A 19,431-nucleotide genomic window follows, 5' to 3' on the forward strand; every position below is an offset into this window, starting at 1 on the left:
CTGGGGCGTCAATGCCACGTCAGTTGTTGGACTGGGGAGTGGGTTTCACCAGGTTGGATCAAGTGGCTGTTTTCCTAGAAACTGGGCTTCTGGTTGCTAGGGCTGATAAGGTGGGGAAATGCTACCCCCAGGGTTCATGGGAAAACATTTTGACATTGAAGAAGAGCTGGGACATGTTAACCGTTGAGGAAAAACAGAGCAGCCCCAGCTTAGTGGCTGTGGCTACCAGCCCTGCAGGACTCTGATTACTGACTCTAGGATACAGCAGCCAAGAAATCAGGTGGTGCGTGTCCCTGAGACTTCGGGGTGGAAATACCAAAGGACACACCACCTAATGTGGCTCTGGGGCACCCCGTCTTCTCCCAGTGTCCTCAAGAATCCAGCCTCCACTCTAGATGGCTGTGAGCCCTTGCATCACATGTGTGCAGACGGCTGCTCTTTGAAGTGACTCCAGACATTGGACATGCGCTGACGTGGCACCTCAAGGCCAGGGCAGAGAAGAGTTACCCAGGGCAATTCGAAATGATCTGCAGCGGGACTCAGGAGGCCCCTCGGAGGCTCCTTACTGGGACAGGTCTGTGCTGGCAAGTGTAGCCAGAAGGGCAATGGCCTTGGAGACATTCTCTGCTGGAGGTGGGGACCATGGGACAGTCTGCAAAGGGAAATGCTTGGGGTGATTCAGGAAACAAAATCCCTTGGCAGAAAGTCAGGGCTGGCCTAACGTACACTGGTGCCTGCCCTGTGACAAATGCTGTTGTAACGAGGTGCCTCTACATCTCCATTTCATCCACTCGGGGTACAGCCTCCCTGAGATGTGCAAAGCTCAGGCCTTCTGTTGGGGCATCTGAATGCCCACCACTTTTGGCCTGACCAAGACAGCTATGGGCCACCTAACGGACCCATGCAACTGAATTTAGTTGTCCTGTGGTATTATCTGTAGGCATCTGCGAGCTCTTAGTAGAGGACCAGCGAGAGCACTGAGTTCAGAAGGCAAGATCCAGATGCCCTTGTGGATGGAGTCCCCACCCACCCCTACCACAGTCCTGCCCTGTAAGTTATCCTGGCAGCCTGGGTGCCAGTTCATTTCCCACAGTGTCTATTTCTGCCTATCAGTGGAAGTAAAAGCTAATGGGTCCCCTACTTCTCTGTGGTTCTCGTTCATTACTTCCGATCTTCCCTTCGGAACTGATTGTGTCCCAGAGAGTCATGGGAATAATGCAGGGAGAAGGGAGAACAGAAAAGCAGATGAGAAAAGGAGAGAGTCTAAAACCAGCAACCCAGTGAGACAAGGTAAGAAAGTGGGGGGACATGTGGCCAGGCAGAGAGGAGCAACACTAGACAGGAACCCACTGGCACAGGGTTAGGGAACAACAGACAATGCAAAGGAAGAGAAATCTAATCTTTAAAAGAAGATTTAAAAGAAAGTAGACAGAGATTGAAAATTTGAAGGGAAAACAAATTTGGCCAGTTAGAAACATGGCCATATAAATATATTACATACATACATATATACACATATAGATGTAAATATAAAAAGAGACATAAAAGTGAGCAAGAGAAACAAAGAACAAGAAGTAAACAGTTAATTAGAGCAATAAGTTTGTATTCCAGAGAGCTGGTAGAAACAAGCACTTTGCAAATTTATTCTAAATGGCAGATAACAATTGTAAAGGTTATAGTATTAATACTATAGAGCAGTAATACTTTGTGATTGAATAATCTTTATTTTTGAAACTTTGGTTTGGCATTTTATAATACCATGCTTTAGGGGTCATATTTTGATACAAATCCTACCTGGGCCATAATTGCTGTGTGACCCTGGACAAGGCCCCTAAGAATCCTGTGTCTTGGTTTCCCCATCAACAAAGAACATAATAAGAGCACCTATTCAGGAGGTAGTTCCGAAAATTAAGTGAACTAACTAATCCATGTAAGGTTCTTAGAACATTCCCCAGCTAACAGTAGAACCCCAAAACTGTTTGTTGTTACAAACATGTCAGATAATTACATGTCTTTCTTTTATTTGGAACTAACCGGAGGCTATAAAGCAAGTTAGAGGATTGTTTCAATCATCCATGCAAGGGATGATAGTGGCCAAAACCAACAGAATAGCAGTGAGATTGCAGAAAATAGGGAGAATGTAAGAGGCATTTGAGAAGTTGAATCAACAGACTTTAGAAGTGATAAAATGTGGGCATTGGAAAGAAAAAAAACAGTCAAAGGAGACCTAGAAGTTTCTAACCTGTGTGATGAGAGACTATTAACTGAGAAAAGAAAATAAGGGAAGTCAAGAGAAGTGGAAAATAATAATTAAATGAGTACTTACTATGTTCCAGGTGATAGTCTAAATGCTGTGCATGTACTGAGTTATTTAATCATCGTAAATTATAAGATAGGTATTAATCCCATTTTATAGATGATAAAAGCAAGTGACGGCTCTGTTATTTTTCCAAGGTCACATAGCTAATACCTGATGGAGTTAGGATTTGAGCTCAGGCTATCTGGGTCTAGAGTCCACAACCTTAACCACTCCCATATAGACTTTCTAAAAGATAAGGAGTTCAGCTGAGTTTGTGGGACATCTAAAGTGCTACTATGGAGTAGTCAGTCAAATACAGCATTCTGAAACTCAGAAGAGAGGTGAGAGATAGAAACAAAGCTAGCAATTTCAGATTAGGGGACCAGCAGTCAGGTTGCCCCCATGGAAGTGGACAAGGTGAGGAAGAGAAACTGCCATGTGACTTCCACCAGGGAAGCTGCCCCTGTTCTGGTGGAAGTCACACCTACTAGAGAAACCAGAAAGCCAGATGCTCACTGTCCCCGAGCCCTGGAGGCTGAAACTGAGCAAACAGTACCCTCCTGGCCAACCTGTGTCTCCCCACAAGACAAGTAATGCAAAAACAAAGGACAGCATAGGGTAGATTCTACTATGGCAATGCCATCAGTGTCCTGTGGTGTCCAGGGTGGCCAGGGTGGCCACAGCTGGAGTCTGGCAGCAGAGTTCCTATAAGCTGAGGTGTGATCATGGCTGGGTTTTGGCTGTCCATCTTCCCTTTGTTTCCTTGGTTCCCCTTGGTTTCCTTGGGCCACTTTTCTTAGCCTTGTTCTCTAGTCTGTCTGTCCAGCCACTTCCCCACATTCTCCCCTGAATCCCCTTTCCTGGAGTCAGTTTCCCTTGTTTAAACTGGCTCTCTGACAGGTCTAACATCAATCTGCCATTCCTTAGATAACTCTATTTTCTTTGCACTCCTTTCTAACCTGTGTAATAGATTAAGGAAGTGATTACATATTTTCAACTGAAAGCACCCCCAAGAAACAATCACCTCTGAAATTTTATTGTCAGCAATATACAGCCATAAAGAAAGATTGCCCTTTATCATAACAAGTATCCAGATGTACAAATGTAACAGGTATGAATTCTTCCACCACAAGTGCAATATTATGAAAAATGTCTTATTCAAATTTCTTAATTAAATTACATCCCAGTTCCAGCCCCCATGCTATGGACTGAATGTTTGCACCCCACACCCAAAATTTGTATGTTGAAGCCTTAATCACCGATGTGATGATATCTGGAGGTGGGGTTTGGGAGGTAATTCTGTCTTGAGGTGGAGCCCTCGTGATGGGATTAGTGATCCCTTAAGAAGGCTAAAGTGTTCTCTCTCTCTCCTTCCACCTCTCTCTTTCTCTCTCTGGACTTTCAACTCTACCCACACAGGTAGAGTATAGCAAGAAAGTGGTTGTCTACAAGCAAGGAAAAGGGTTATAACCAGATAGCAGATCTGCTAGTACTGTGATCTTGAACTTCCAGCCTCCAGAACTATGAGAAATAAGTGCCTGCTGTTTAAACCACCAGTCTGTGGTATTTTTGTTTTAGCAGCTCAAGCTGATTGAGACACCCACCTGCCAAGGTTGGGTAGGGGGGCCAATGTTAAGCAACATTCATGCCCCACCCACCACTTGGTAGCATGTAGTAATCCCCAGGCTCACCTGCTTCAGAGAAATGGATGAAAGAACTTTTTCTTCAGTCCTAAACAGTCACTATTTTTTTTTTTTTGCTGACTAGTGCCAGTGCTAGAGGCTGCGTCTCCCCAACTGTCATGCCCTGCTACCCTGAGCAGGCTGAAAGGATTCCCCCTCACAGCTTTCCTCTCCTTTACCAATGTTCCCAAGGCTACAGGACCTAGTGGCCAACCTCCCTGACACATTACTTCAGGACTTCAAAACTGCTGCCATGGAGTGCCCTGATCCAGCGACCTATAAACACCGCAGTCCTCTTCCCCAGGTTGGATCCGCAGCCTCCTGCCCCTCGGGGCCCACCCAGCCTCCCAAATACACAGCCTACACCTCTTCTGGATAGGCAGCTTCTTGGCCCTGCAACATCCAGGGCATGAAAGGAGATTGTCTATAGGTACCAACAAAGCAGATAACAAAAGAACTATAAAAGAATCCCTTTGTTTTACGCTATGAAAAAGAAGAAATTACCTCTTCCTTTTGCTAACTGTCTAAGGAAAGTACCGAGCAAATATAAAGTGAAATATCTCAATTCCAGAGATGGGATAGTAGCAGCCCTAAAAAGATAATTTTTTAATAAGAATTACTTATGATATAAAATGTACACAACCTGATATTCTGGCTTCAAGCAAAAGAAATCAGCTCATCATAGCTTAAACAAAAAGTGGGCATTTTTCTTAAGAAAAAGGTAGCTTGTCAAAACAGAAATGGAACCAGGATTCTGAAAGGACTAGAACCAGAAACTAGAAGGTTGCCAAAACCCCAGCAGTATTTTCATGTCCCTCACCTATGCTTCCCATTGCACATCTACTCCGGTTTTCTCTCTGCAGACCACCAGAGCTCTCAGGTCCCTGGGATATTATGCAGAAGGTACCCCTAGCTTCCAAGTGTGCATGTGTCTGTCCCCACCTGGGGGAAGATTCACTCAATCAATTTATCTATGTCTCTTGTTCTCTGGCTGTCTCTTACTCTCTTTTTCCATTCTTTCTCCACCTCCACAACTTCCAACTCCCATTTATCCCCACTAATCTCCAAATTCCTAGGGAATGGACTCTGGCCCAGCTATTTTCCTCCCCTGGTTTAATCAACTGTGGCCAGGAAGACAGGCTTACGCTGCTATCAAAAGCTCAATCTTAGCGTGTCAAAGGGTGGTGTATGGAAGGAAGCATAAAAAGGGAGGTGAAGCTAAAAATGGCATCTGGCTTGCTTGAATTCCCCTAGAAGCTTCCCTTGAGACAAGGATTACAATGCAAGTAGGTACTTTGGAAGGTAGAAGCAGCACCAATTAGCGGATGGGGGAGTGATTCAGGGAGGACACCAATAAGAATGACTTAGGTGGTAGGGGAAGGTTAGGGGGAGGAGGGCTTGGGCAAAAAAGAAAAAGGACTCATGGACATGGACAACACTGTGGTGATTGGGGGGGGAGGAGGTATAAGGGGACTAAAAGGTAATAGAAAAAATACAATAAAGATTAAGAATGACTCATCAAAGCAGCTACCACTGTGGATGACTCTAGAAGAGAACTCTGAGAAACATAGCAAACTACACACCTCAAAGTTATTAAGGAAGCTAGGATTCACAGCAACTACCAAGAATCCTTTGTTGTGGGCTGTTTCTAAGTGGTGGTAATTCTACAGCACTTCCAACTTGTGTCAAGTACGAGAGCAGAGTGGAATTCTCCAGTTCCAGAAAAACCCTCAGAAAGGGGATGTAGACACTGGCAGCTGGATGTCACTAGAGCGTAATGAACCAATTGAGGCCCAAAGACTGGGCCCCAATGGCTTTTGCTAAGGCTGTTATTGAATGAGGCAGAGATGTCATGGGGACTAATAACACCTACCTCCACAACCACTTTGCTGGTTCCCAACATGTTTGTCTTCATATTCAAAATAATGAAAATGGTTCCTCTGAGAAGCCACCAGAGGAGAACCCAGGGCTATGTCATGTGAGGGACAAGTGGTGCCATCAAATCAGGATCAAAAAGGCCTTCAAGCAATGGTGTGAAGTTACTAAACAGCAGAAAGAAAGTTCTCTAGCCTAACTCTGTTGAACCACAGTAATTCAAAAGGATGAAACACTGACACCGCACCATAGTACTTTATGAAGTTCATGTGATACATGTGCATGTGTGTGTGTGTTTCCTAAGGAATGCAGGTTTTTTTTTAATCGGCTGCCTTACGCATTGTTCATTGCATTGCTTTTTTTTTCTTTACATTTTTGTATAGTGTAAAGTTTCCATTGGAACAGATGATGGAGGGGGCTGGTTTTAGCTGCCATTTTTAAGGTGGGGAAAGGGAGAATTCAAGTAGTCCCAGGAAAGTACAAGGCTTAAAGCTCTTTATATTTTCCTGTAATAAGTACATCAAGATTGTATAACTTTTCTCAAGAAGTTAAGAAAAAGTAGTGTTGGCATTTTTCAGACAATGACGGCAGAAAAAACAACTTCAAGTTTCTTTTTAGTTTTAGTTGCTTAAGGGATATATCAAATAATGAGAATAGAGTAATGATTTCACATTCTACATGCAGCACTCTAAATGTATGATTTAATATAAAATTTACCAAGCACAGAGAGGCTAAGTAACCTGCTCAGGGTAACACAAACAATACAGGCTGATGGAGCCTTGATTTGCATACCCCAGTGCCTAACCTCAACATACCAGTGCACTGCTGGCAATTGCTGGACCTCCTGAAGGCTTGCCTCAGCTTCATCTTTGGTAGATATCATGCTTAGAACACTTGACATTTCAAAGTGGGAACATTTTAAGTGGGGTCTTCTCAATTCATTGTAAAATTTCAGTCAAGAGAAATATTGGGTTGGCCAAAAAGTTCATTTGGTTTTTCGCATAAGATGGCTCTATTAGCACTTAGTTGTCTTTAACTTTAATTCAAAACAATTTTGTTAGATTGTATTGTGACAGCTGTCATATCAGCATGCATGAAAAAAACATTAAAATTGGTGAATTTTTGTGTAGCCATTTTAATATTGAAGATAGAAGAAAATAGGCAACATTTTTGGCATATTATACTTTATTATTTCAAGAAAGGTAATAACAGAACTGAAACACACAAAAAAGATTTGTGCAGTGTTTGGAGAAGGTGCTGTGACTGCTTGAACATGTCAAAAGAGGTTTGCAAAGGTTTGTGCTGGAGGTTTCTCACTGGAAGACACTCCACAGTCAGATACACCAGTTGAAGCTGATAGCGATGGAACAGAGACATTAATTGAGAACAGTCAACATTATACCACACAGGAGAGAGCCAACAAACTCAAAATATCCAAATCAATAAAGTCACTGATGAAAATGAAAAATGCATCTTTTATTTTATGGAAAAAAAACTAAACAGACCTTTTGTCCACCCAATATTAAACTGAGCTCCCTTCATTTAACAGTCACTTCTGAGAAATTGTTGCTTGGGCATGTTCGACAGTGCCTTTGGAGACCAGCTTTTCATAAACTTAAGCAAGGTCAGGCAAAGTAAAGATCACCACCAAACAAGGGTTATAAGGGCCTGACAAGGTTTCAGCATTGAATTGATGTCAAGCATCAACTGTTCAGACTACTCTTCCTATTTCAAAAAGATTCATCTCCATTAGACTGTAGTATAAGCACAGTGGAGTGGACATACGAATTAAACCATTGATTTGAAGCTCTCCTAATTAGCTGCAGAAATCTTCTCTAACTTTCTCTTTTAAAAGGCAGATGTTTAGGCTGTGGGAACATCTTCAGATTACCTAGTTTCCCTGTCCAAATGGTTATATTAGTCTTGCCATGACTGTCAGTCACGATGTCCTGCCCTGGCTAAGGGCCAGGCCCATAAGACCCTCTCTCCTATGAATATTGAACAGAACAGTTTAGCTTGAAACATGATGGAAGCTGGAAAGAAGGGCACAGTAATATGGCTACTGCTTTCCTCTCTGCAGCCCTGCTCTGGAGATGCCATAGGGAATTTGAGAGATCCGAGAAGCTAATGTGAAATCTGTGAGATAACCCTGGTTGGGTCCTAAACCAGGAGACAGAGATGGGTAGACAGCACCACAGGCAGAGGATGGCTGGGTGCACAGATGGGGAACATCTATCTCTGCTTCCTTCGATTCCTCACTTGCCCTAGGTGTGTCACTGCCATTGCGGCCACTATGCCTGGAGAGAAAAACCCAGCTAACCCAGGACTGGCAGCGGACAACAGAGAGACACCAGGGCACTGCTGGGACCCTACAAAGATTCCAGATATTACATTAAAAAGGCAATAGAGACAAAGAGATCCTTCCATTTCTGTGAGTCCTTCTTTCCAGCCCTCCTATCACATTTCAAGCATTAGGTAGTTACCACCAAGGGAGACAGAGACTAGTCCTTAAAAACCAGACCTCCCAGGCAGGAGTATAATGAGGAGGAAGAAGGATAAGGAGGTTAAACCTAAATTGACATCTTAAGTGTTCTCTCTCTGTCTGTCTCTCTCTTTCTGACTCCACCCCACCCCTATTACCACTCTCTCAAGGCACAAATACACACGTTTTTCTTTCTCATTCTCTCCCTAAACTGGACAAGGAATGGGACAATCTAGGGCCTGAGCTAAAGACCTTCGCAGGTTCACAACACCAGCCATGGCACCCAATATTCTGGGAGAGTATGACTCAAAGAGAAAAATAACAGCAGAGAAGCCTGACTGTGATCAAAGAGAACAGATCGAACAGTAGATGCCAGATGAATTTACAATCATGAACCAGGGAGAAAAAGAACATAAAGATAAGCATCATGCTTTTCTTCAAATACATAAAGGAGAACTTGGTAATGTAAAACAAGAAGTCATAATTGGAGACTTCTGGATGTTGAAAACACAGAGTCAGTAGTAGATGTAGTGAAAAGCCAAATGGACCAGTCTCTCCGGAGAATAGTAAAATGAAGAACAGGTGGGCCTTTGGCCCAGCAATTCCATTCCAGGCTGTACTGTGGATCAGTTTTCCCCAAATGCACCTGACAATAAGTTTACCACGTGGGACACTTGTGAGACCTAGTGATTCCAGGGCCTCCTTCAGACCTGCTGAGTCAGAATCCCCAGCCAAAGGGCCCAAGAATCTGCCTGTTAGTGAGACCCCACCCCATCTCCCTTCAAAGTGATTCCTACAACCACGCAAAACCTCTGTCCTAGAAAAATTCTCACAGAGACTGCCCACCATAGTGAACTGTGTAGTGGGGAACTGGAGACCGAACAAGGTGACCATCACCAGGAAAATGGGGTTTTCGGTACGGTGGATAATTCTATGAAACAACGTGCAGCTTGGAGCCACTGCACTGTGTGCACACAGCAATGTGGGGAGGCCTTTAGGAACATTTGTATTGAGGAAAAGGTAAGCATCAGAACAATATTTACAGTACAAAGCCTACTATGTAAACTTTAAATATACACACATATACGAAAGACATTGATAATCCGGGGCAGACATCCAGCACATTTAAAGTAGTAGTTGTCTTTAAAGCAGAGGGAGACTCAGGGATCAAATAAGGAAAATACATAAAATAAAACAAGACAGGGCCTCACCCATATCCATGAGGGCAGGGTGCCACCAACTGAGAAGAGGCTTAACTCTAATCTCTGCAGCTATCTAAATTTTTGTTTTCAACTCTAAGCAGCACTAAAATTCTAATCTTGTCTTCTACCAAGATTGCCTAAACCTGTCTGAGTTTCTGTACCTCCTAAGGCTGTTTTTTTTTTTCTGTTTCCTTCAATTGTGTGAGCTCTCCATATTTTTCCAATAAATATATCATTTTTCTATTTCCCCAAAATTTTTATTTCTTTTCCCTTCTGGAAGAATCTAGAGACCCTTCTCAATGAACATACTTATGGGTCAAGAGATGAGGCAACCATTCATGTCCACGTCCAGTGTCCAAGCTGCTCTGTTTCCAGGGCCACAGCTACTTCTGGAAGAGGCACGGACATGGAAGGGGCCCATGAAACAGGTCATGTTTCAGAGCGGGACGTTCATGTCCCCAACACCCCGCACAGTGCCCCACATACAGGAAGGGGTCAATAAATGCCTTTTAAATTAATGACTTCAGGAATGAAAGAAGACCTAAGTGAGTTTATAATAGTTGTTGTTTTAACTTTTTTTAAAACAAAATGTCACCTCCAGATTACCAGATTTTTAAAAAATTAATCTTGGCACAAAATAAAGAACAACAGGCCTACCATTACTATCTTTCTTGGGCCAAATCACTAGCAGTTAGCTCCAGGTCAACTTCATGGGCGAATGTCCTGTGCAATCACAGGGCTCCACACACTCAGAGGTCTCTGCACTTGTTTTTAATGCTATTCCTTCGTCATCTTGGGATCATTAAAATTTTTTTAGAAAGGAGCCCCTCATTTTTATTTTGCACTGGGCTCTGCAAATTGTATAGCTGATCCTGTTTAGCTCCAGCCTAAATCATACTGTGTATACCTACTTGAAACACTAATGAAACTAAAATATCACCATTGAACTACAGGACTGCCTAGCATTCACAATGACTGTGGCAAAGGAATTTCTATTGCAAGGACAGTGTCCTTCAGATCACAGCCTCTCCTTTCACCTTTCCTGCAAAGCTGCAACTCCACAAAGTCCTCTCCCAGGAATATATAACCAGCTATACAAATTTTATGGAACTTTTGGGCACAGGCCACATGTATGAAGATCACTATAGGCACAGTGTCACTGTGCAAGTATAGCTTGGAACAGTAATTTGGTTTCCACAGATATTTTCCATTCCATTTTCTGGAAGAAAGGTAGTGTAATGTTTTGGAAAGAACATAGGTTTGGGAGTTAGGGGAAGCTCAATTTGAATCTTCCCTTTTCATTTAGTTGTATAAATGTGAGCAGACTACTTCATTTCTTAGAAACTTAAAATTTCATCTCTAAAGTAGGAACAATCATAACATTGTTGGGAGAAGTAAAGTGAGATTTTCTGGAGGGAAGGAGGGAGGGAGGACGAAAGGAGGGAAGAAAGGAGGGATAAGCACCTAGAATAGTCTCTGAAATGGCATCAACAAATGGGAACTTTCTTTCCTTATCCCCTTTTATTCTCATTTCAAAAAAACAGCTCTTTGGGGCACTCTAAATTTAATATCACTTTTCTCTAGTCACCAAAGGCCTAAAATCCTTTCGCAGACAATGCCTAAAATTACTCAAGGCACTCGATATTCTGATCAAACCTATTTTGATCAGAATGTCCCTTTCCTGGCCCATATTGTAATCCTGCACAAATATTCATGAGAAGTTTTCCGACTTCTTTAATTACTCTTCATGCTTTCCGAATGCATTTTTTTCAATGCTCCCAGTATTTTTACACAGCTCATTACACCTTCCTACCCCCAAGTAATCCCCATGCCATCACCTGCCACACCCCAATTCATACCTCCCTTAATAACCTTCAGTTCTTCTAGGTGGCAAAAAAAAAAAAAAGAGAAGGCCTCATTTCCTGGCCACCCTGCCGCCTAGGGACAAACACCAGCATAGAAAAACACAGGAGCATTTTGATAAGCGCGGCCAGGTCTGATTGCTGCTCTCTATTCACCTGAGTTGGGGGGTGGCAGGGAGGCAGAAAATACTGCTCGCTGTAGAGTAAACACAGCTAGGTTTTGAATTCCTACTTGGCATTGACCTGAATCCTATCATACATCCTTTGCTATAAAGAGAAGCGTCACAACATTCAGCCACTTCCCAGGGGGCTCAGAGAACAACCAGGAAATTGTTTGGAGTGAATGGTGCTTTTTTATTATGTATTTGCCATTCCAGGAAAACCAGTTATTCTATCTTGTTCTACTGTGGACTGCCTCTTACAAGCAATTAAATAAGTGTGTGTGGGGCGGGGGGAGCGGGGAGTACAGGGAAGGAGAGATAAGGAGGAATTTCTAAACCAAAAATCAATCAATAAATAAAAAGACTACATTTGCACCCCATTTACCCTCAAACAAAATGAAATTCAACTCATTCCCAAAGATACTAGGATGCTTGAAATAATGGGGTCTACAAGAAAAGAGCCCACGATGGTTTTTCAGTTAATAGAATTTCCAAGCCTGCAGTATACTTTTAGTTCCCAGATATTGGGAATGAGGCTACCCAAGGAACCTGTTGTTCGAATGAGGACATCATTCAGTCTGAAAATAGACTCTGTTATTATGAGTGGGGCATTCAGTGTATCTTTCTCAAGCTATTTCGTGGATCATTCAGGTATTTCCCTCCCTGCCCCGCAACACCAGCAGGCATTTTTGCTGACTAAGCATGCCAGGAAGGAGGCTGGGCCTTAAAGAAATCAACACCGAGGCCAGTTACACCCCCACACACACCCCCTGCCCCTTTTAACATACTAATCTCCATTGTTTGTCCCCATTGGTGCCCTTCTGTGGGTCTCCAGGAGTGCGGGAAATTCTGAGTGTACCTGCTGGAGCAGACAAGAGGTCTCAACACTACAGATGCAGCACTAAGTTTCAGTAAAAATAACATATAGGCCTCAGGAATGGCAAATGTGTTATTAATTCATAATGTTTGCTTTGACTTTACAATTTACACACAAAACAAAGTACACACATTGTTTTATTTCACCAATTCTTTGTTCTGTGATTTCCAAACCTTTTTGACCTTTATACATCATGACCCAGTACATGTATCTCTCACACACACACGCACACACACACACACATACTCAAATATGACTCTAAGCAATGCACTGTGTTATTTCGGACTTTATCCATCCCATTGTTTTAATGCTGGTCACAACCTTCTAAAGTGATTTCACAACTCACTAATTAATGACTTGGAACCCTCAGCTCTCAATTACCCTTTTAGTCAGTGGGCTAAATACTGTCTGTTGGCATTTATTCTCACTTCTACTCCCTTCTAGGCCCTTTTGCTGAACAATTAAGGCTAGAAGCCTGAGAACTGCACTTTCTCAACTACCTTGCCTCCAGGGCAGTACTTTCGTTTCTGCCAATACGATGCTCTTATTGGATTTGGAAGGCAGAAGAGAGACAGAAAGCGTTCTTCCCCTAGCAGTAGCAGGAGCTGCTGCTGAAGCCAGAAGACCCTGATGGCCTCGCCCACACTAGCCCTGATCCTGACCTCTGGATGAAAGCAGCAGCTTCCTGACTCTCCTGGCCACACCAGCAAATCAGAAAGCTTTGTTCTCCCAATCTTTCCTGTTTTTTGAACACCTGTTTCCCAGTTTAAATGCCCTTTTTGCCTCATATATTGGTTTCTGCTTTCCTGAATAAAGCTCAGTTGATACAGATAGATACTGAAAATCCTCATTTTATTTTTGCAGAAACCAAGACTTAATGAGGTCAAATGACTGGCACAAGGTCACACAGTAGTAAGCAGCAAATCTACAACTCAATCCATTTCTGATGGCAAACTCAGATCTCTTTCTCCCCATTCACAGCTGTTTATGTGTCAAACAGTCATTGAGATTTTTTTGTCTATACAAAAGTATACCAACCTTATATCTAAATTATGGTAAAACTCTTCAAAACGTTCATAACTTTTTTCCTCCTCTTTCTCTATCAAATTTAAATCCATTCTTTTGTGCCTACATTAACCTACTCTGACATTTCCTTTTTGTGAACTGCTATAGTTAGAAACTTTGAACTCTTTTAAAGGGCATAATTAATGTACATCTTTTTCTCCAAACTAGGTTCTGTCTTGAAGACCAGAATCCTATTTCAGCTTTCTTGTGTGTCTCTCTATTATATTTCTTAGATTTCTTTTTTATGCCTATCAAGTGAGAGACATCCAATAAATACAGTTGCTCAATTAATACACCTTACACAATTGTCACTTTGCCACTTTTTACAGGTCATAAGAAGATAAAATCAATCACCTCTTACCTCTCAGTTGTCTAAATAAGGAAACATTCTCTGCTAGGCAGTTTTGGAGAAGGAAAATTTTATTCAAGGGGTAAAATTCAAGGGTCCTCCTCCCAAATGAAAATAGGACACAGCAAGAAAATAAATGGAAGTCCACATAGCTCTGCCAATGAAGGAAAAATTCTTATTGGATTTCATCTATTTGTACTAAACTCCTATTTTTTTCTTTCATTTTACTTTAACCCTTTATCATTTTTATGTTCTAAGTACTTTTAGTATATACGGCAATCTCCAGTCCTTTGTGAAATGAGACAGGATTAAACTATTTAAGTACTACATTCACATCAGGGTATAGAAAATGTTCCCCGCCACCAGGGACTGAGTTCGGACTGGCCACCTAATTCTGAAGTCAATGCCATTCAGACCAGTGGTTCTCAAAGTGTAGTTGCCAGGCAAGCAGTGGTACCTGGGGACTTATGGAAAATGCACATTCTTGGGCCCCACCCCAGAAATGAATTGAAACCAGTGGGTGACTCCAGTACACACACAAAAGTCGGAGAATGTTGCTTTAGACATTTGAATTGAACCACATACACTGCCCCCGCCCAATGTTTGTGGCCATTTTATCCACTGTCCTAAAAGCTGTATAAAGCAAGGGATACATCAGAATTAGAGATGCGTTCAACCCTACACTCTAACAGCAAGACTGCTGCCTAAGGCTCATCTCCAACGTGGAAAACAGATGCCATCATCGCTCAGCTGGGCTGTTAGAAAGATGAAGAGCAGTACTCAGTCAATGGTAGCATTAGTACTGTTGCGTTCTCACACCACTACCTCTCGGGAGCACTATGAAGGCATGCGCCAATTTTAAATGACAGTTTGCATTTTTGTCTCTATAAGAATTGAAATCCATTGCAGACAAGAAAAATAACTTGTGATAAACATGAAGAAGCATGAAGAGTATCATGAAGAAAATAAAAGTATGGAGAAAAAGAAGGGGTCAAAGGAAAGCAACAAAGTAGAGCAAAAGTGGGGAAGGAACGAAGAAAAGAAATTCAGGTCAAATACAGAAATTAAAAAGTGAACAGGGAGTAGAGGGAGAAGAAAAAGAAAAGAGGAAAAAGAAAAAGGGATGAGAAGAGGGAAAGCAGCAGAGGAAAGGAAGGCGATTAAAGCATTCAGGTTCAACTGAGCACTTAGCTTTCTATCACTCCCAGAGCGAGACTCTATCTAACTACCCTCATCCCTTCAAGCTGCTTCTCAGGCTGGAAAGTAGCCTTGTGTCTGGAAAAAGCTGTAAGCATCTTACATGCATATGTTCCACCTAATCCTTAACAGTGTGGGCCTGTGTTCCTGCAGAGGGAGGACAGGCTCGTGCCAGCTGCCATGTGGCAGGACAGCTCAGGGACTCCTGTCCAGCCCACCCAAGAGCCAGAGGCACGAATGGCACTCCCTTCTACCCAGATCTGAGCCAGGATAAGGAAAACAGCTCCTTCCTCTCCCAAATTAAGGGCTGTAAACCAAAGTGTGTCCGATTCTTACTATTTCCAGTCTCCTCACACTGCTCCCTCCCTGTGCTTTTCCTCCCTAAGCCAGCTTTGTCTGAATGGACAAACATTCAATTCTTTTAAATGAAATAGAAGTGAAGAGAGAAGAGGAGAGGAAGGAGGGGAGGGGAGGGAGGAGGGAGGGAGGGGAGGGGAGGGGAGGGGGAGGGGAGGGAGGGGAGGGGAGGGGAGGGGAGGGGAGGGGAGGGAGGGGAGGGGAGGGGAGGGAGGGGAGGGGAGGAGGGAGGGGAGGGGAGGGGAGGGGAGGGGAGGGGGAAGAAGGAGAAACCGTCCTGCTTTTGCTTGTCCTCAAACTCTGACTTAACTTCATGTGAAAACAAAGCATTTCCACAGATGAGCATCATCTCCACATGCAGATTTTTTCCAGAAGTTTCTATTTTTTCTCTTTCTTTCTTTTTGAATTATTTTTTAAACATAGAAATTAATTCAATCCAAGAATCTCATGAGGGAAGCTAACTCAGCCTGCCAGGAGAAGGACCGTCATATCTGGAAATCACATGAGGAATGAAGAGAAACCACAACTTTGCTTAACTCACAGTGTCCTATAAAACATGTTTATACTTGGGAAAAGACAGGTGAGAGAGAAAGAAAAGCTTTTGCAACCAGCGTATTTGTTCTTGGTTGTCTGCCCAGGTCTGCCCTGCCACTCAACCTGTCATCTCTGTCCCCACTAACCTAGAGGATCTATACACACATCATCTCAGACCCTGGTACACACCCTGACATCCCCCTCACTTGATAGCTCCACAAAATGATAGGTCTGACTTACCTACCATCTACCTGAATTTAGAAATGCATTAAAGAGTCAGGAAGAAGGCACTGGCTGGGTAGATCAATTAGTTGGAGCATCATCCCATGTACCAAAAAGCTGCAAGTTCCATTCCCAGTCAGGGTGCATACCCAGGTTTCAGGTTCAACCTCCCCATCAGGATCATATGGGAGGCAACTAACTGATATGTCTCTCTCACATCGATGTCTCTCTCTCTCTCTCTCTCTCTCTCTCTCTCTCTCAGAAAATCAATAAACATATCCTTGAGTGAAGATTAAAAAGAAAAAAGAATCAGGAAAAGGCAGAAGTGCAATACAAATGTCAAATGTACAATATATACAAAGCAAATTAACAAGGCAAGTCTTAAATGAAAAGTAAGAAATCAAAATAAAACTAAGTAGCTCCATTTGGGGCACTTATAGTCATGCCTTTGTTCAATTGCAATTTTTACTTAGACAGTAAAAAAGGCTACAGAAGTATCCTTGGGCTTAAAAATGGCCCAGGCATTATGGGATCATCTGAGGGGTAATGTTGAGATTCAAGGAAGGAGGACTACATGAAGGAGGTGGTCTTCCTCCAATAAGAGAGAACTCTTCCTTTGTAATTTATCATGTGTAGGGTAAATGGAGGCAGTCTGGCTTCCTCATGCAAGTATCTGGGTAACTAAGGGAAGTAGTTTTCCCATAGCCTTGAATGGACCTGATAAATAGCATTCTTATAGCCTTGAGACTGAATCTGATAAACTGTTTCCATAACGTAAAATGGGCTCACATGTGCAGAATTATGCTATGTTATATAATTTTTTGGCTTGAAGCCAGCTTTGTTTGTCTCTAGCACTTAAACAAGTGGGGGTTTCTCTCTACAGAGATGCCCAGCTTGCAGCATGCATGGCTTACATACCCTTGAATAAAAGCATGTTAAGCATCCCCATGGCTCTGTGAATATTCTTCCATCTGCCCAAATTAGGTGAACCTGTAAGGCCTTGAATGGTCACAACACGCCGTAGTTAGGCAGGGCCTCTCCGAGAATTCCACTTTGGCACCTCCTTCCTGGGCAACTTTGATGGTTTGGGGCAGCACCTTGAATGAGACTGAATATCAGTGTATCTTGCTTTTCCTCAGAAGCAGAATTAAAATACTAGTGCAATGTGTTAGGGAAACAAACTTTCCAGGCTTCCTGTTTAAATCTCTCCAAGGAAAGATATTTACAAATACACCAGGCTGGTATGAGTCACTCAAAATGTGCTGAGCATTTTCAGTTCCTTTTTAAAGGCAAACAAGCACAATTATTAAACATACACACAAAGCAAAAAACAAACGAAAAAAAAACCCACCCTGCCATGGTGAGAGTGAAAAGAGTCCTCCTATCCCATCACTTTAAGTGTTTCTATCCTCACTTTACCTGGTCATCTGTGAAAGCAATAATTCCCTTGGAGGAGGGAGAACTCCAGCATCTCCTACACCCCCACCACCTCGTTTCTGCCTACTTCTCAGGAAGATGCCCTCGTGAGCCCCAGCAGGGCCACCTCTACCACCCCCAACTGAGAAGACCCGTGATTTCTGTTTCCTTTAAAAAACAAAAAGTCACTTTCCTACTCTCCTTCCTTAGAGCAGAAAATCCAGAGTTATTAGATAACCCAAAGATGTGCAATGTAAATTATTGACAATTTCCCCTGGGAGATAGAAAATAAAATTACCTAAAGTCAATGGAATTCTTTAATGTTCAAAGGCTGGCTTTAAAATAACAAACTTGAGATGGAACTTTACACTTTCCCAGGTAACAGTCTGCACCCAAATATGGAGCAGCCCATGCCTCACTAGTAAACATCCACTACCGGAATGCCTGGGTGAGTCTTTCCTTGTCAGAAAATTCTCAGCTTCTTGAAAGTGAAGAAGCCTCGTAAGGAAAGAGGGAGATCCAAGGAGAGGTTCCCAGGGGTTGTTTTGAGGTCACTGTGTTCTGAGAGCCACATCATATTCTACAGCCTCATGGAGCCACTGAATGACCCAACTGCCTGAGGGCTTAGGAAGAGCCAGCCCCTGACACCAGTTTCCAAATATTAACAATGTCTTTCTGTTGTACATGTGTGCAAAAGTTCCTAGCTACATTTTCCTTCAACAAAATCAGGGTTTAAAATCATGATTGTAAAACTGGAGAAGATAGTACAGAGTTCCCATATACCCAACACCCAGTTTCCCCTACTATTAACATTTCGCATTAGTATAGTATATTTGCTGCCATTAATGAACTAATATTGATACATTACTATTAGTGAACAAGTCAAGGATGCCCACTCTTGCCACTTTCATTCAATATAGTATTTAAAGCCCTAGCCAGAGCAATTAGGCAAGAAAAAGAAGAAACCACCATCCAAATAAGAAAAAATAAATAAAATTGCCACTATTTGCAGATGACATGATATTATATATAGAAAACCCTAAAGACTTCACCAAATGAAAAACCTGTTAGAACTAATAAATAAATTCAATAAAGCTGCAAGATGCAAAATCAATATATAGAAATCTGTGGCATTTTTATATACTAATAATAAACTATCAGAAAGAGAAGTTAAAAAAACAACTCCATTTACAACTGCATCAGAAAAAAATTAAGTACTTAAAAATAAATTTAGTATAGGAGGTGAAAGACCTATGCACTAAGAACTATAAAACACTGATGAAAGAACTTGAAAAAGACACAAGTAAATGGAAAGATATTCCATGCTCGTGGAGGGATAAATACTATTGTTAAAATGTCCAAACTATCCTAAGTAATCTACAGATTCAATGCAATCCCTATCAGAATTCTGATGGTATTTATCACAGAAACAGAAGAAACTCCTACTAGGAGTCTATTTCTACAGGGTCTTGTATGGAATCATTAAAGACCCTGAAGAACCAATGCATTCCTGAGGAAAAAAGAAGAACAAAGTCAGAGACATGATTCTCCCTGATTTTAAACTATACTAAAAGCTATAGTAATCAAAAGAGTATGGTATTGGCATAAAAACAGACACATGGATTAAAAGAACAGAATAGAGAGCAGAGAAATAAACTCACATATATATGGTCAATTAATTTACAACAAAGAATTCAAGAACACACTTGGGGAAAGGGTAGTCTTTTAATAAATAATGTTGGGAAACTAGACCACTACATGCAAAAGAATGAAACCACTACATTATACCATACACAAAAAATTAACTCAAAATGGATGAAAGAGTTGACTGTAATACCCTACATCATAAAA

The 19,431-nt window shown here is 42.1% G+C and overlaps 1 long non-coding RNA gene across 2 annotated transcripts; it reads left to right on the forward strand.

The window, feature by feature from the left end:
- Positions 1-12: 12 nt before the first annotated feature.
- Positions 13-13,273, forward strand: LOC128627223 (uncharacterized). Of its 2 annotated transcripts, XR_008391375.1 has the most exons (4): positions 13-574; positions 941-1,050; positions 1,201-1,290; positions 12,885-13,273. It is a non-coding gene; the product is annotated as an uncharacterized LOC128627223 (long non-coding RNA). The 2 variants fall into 2 exon arrangements; XR_008391374.1 differs by lacking the exons at positions 13-574; positions 941-1,050 and having other exon boundaries at positions 1,076-1,290.
- The last annotated feature ends 6,158 nt before the right edge of the window (positions 13,274-19,431 follow it).

The sequence above is a fragment of the Artibeus jamaicensis genome, unplaced genomic scaffold (genome assembly GCF_021234435.1).
Source record: "Artibeus jamaicensis isolate MK-2021 breed Jamaican fruit bat unplaced genomic scaffold, CSHL_Jam_final contig_335, whole genome shotgun sequence".
NCBI lineage: Eukaryota > Metazoa > Chordata > Mammalia > Chiroptera > Phyllostomidae > Artibeus > Artibeus jamaicensis.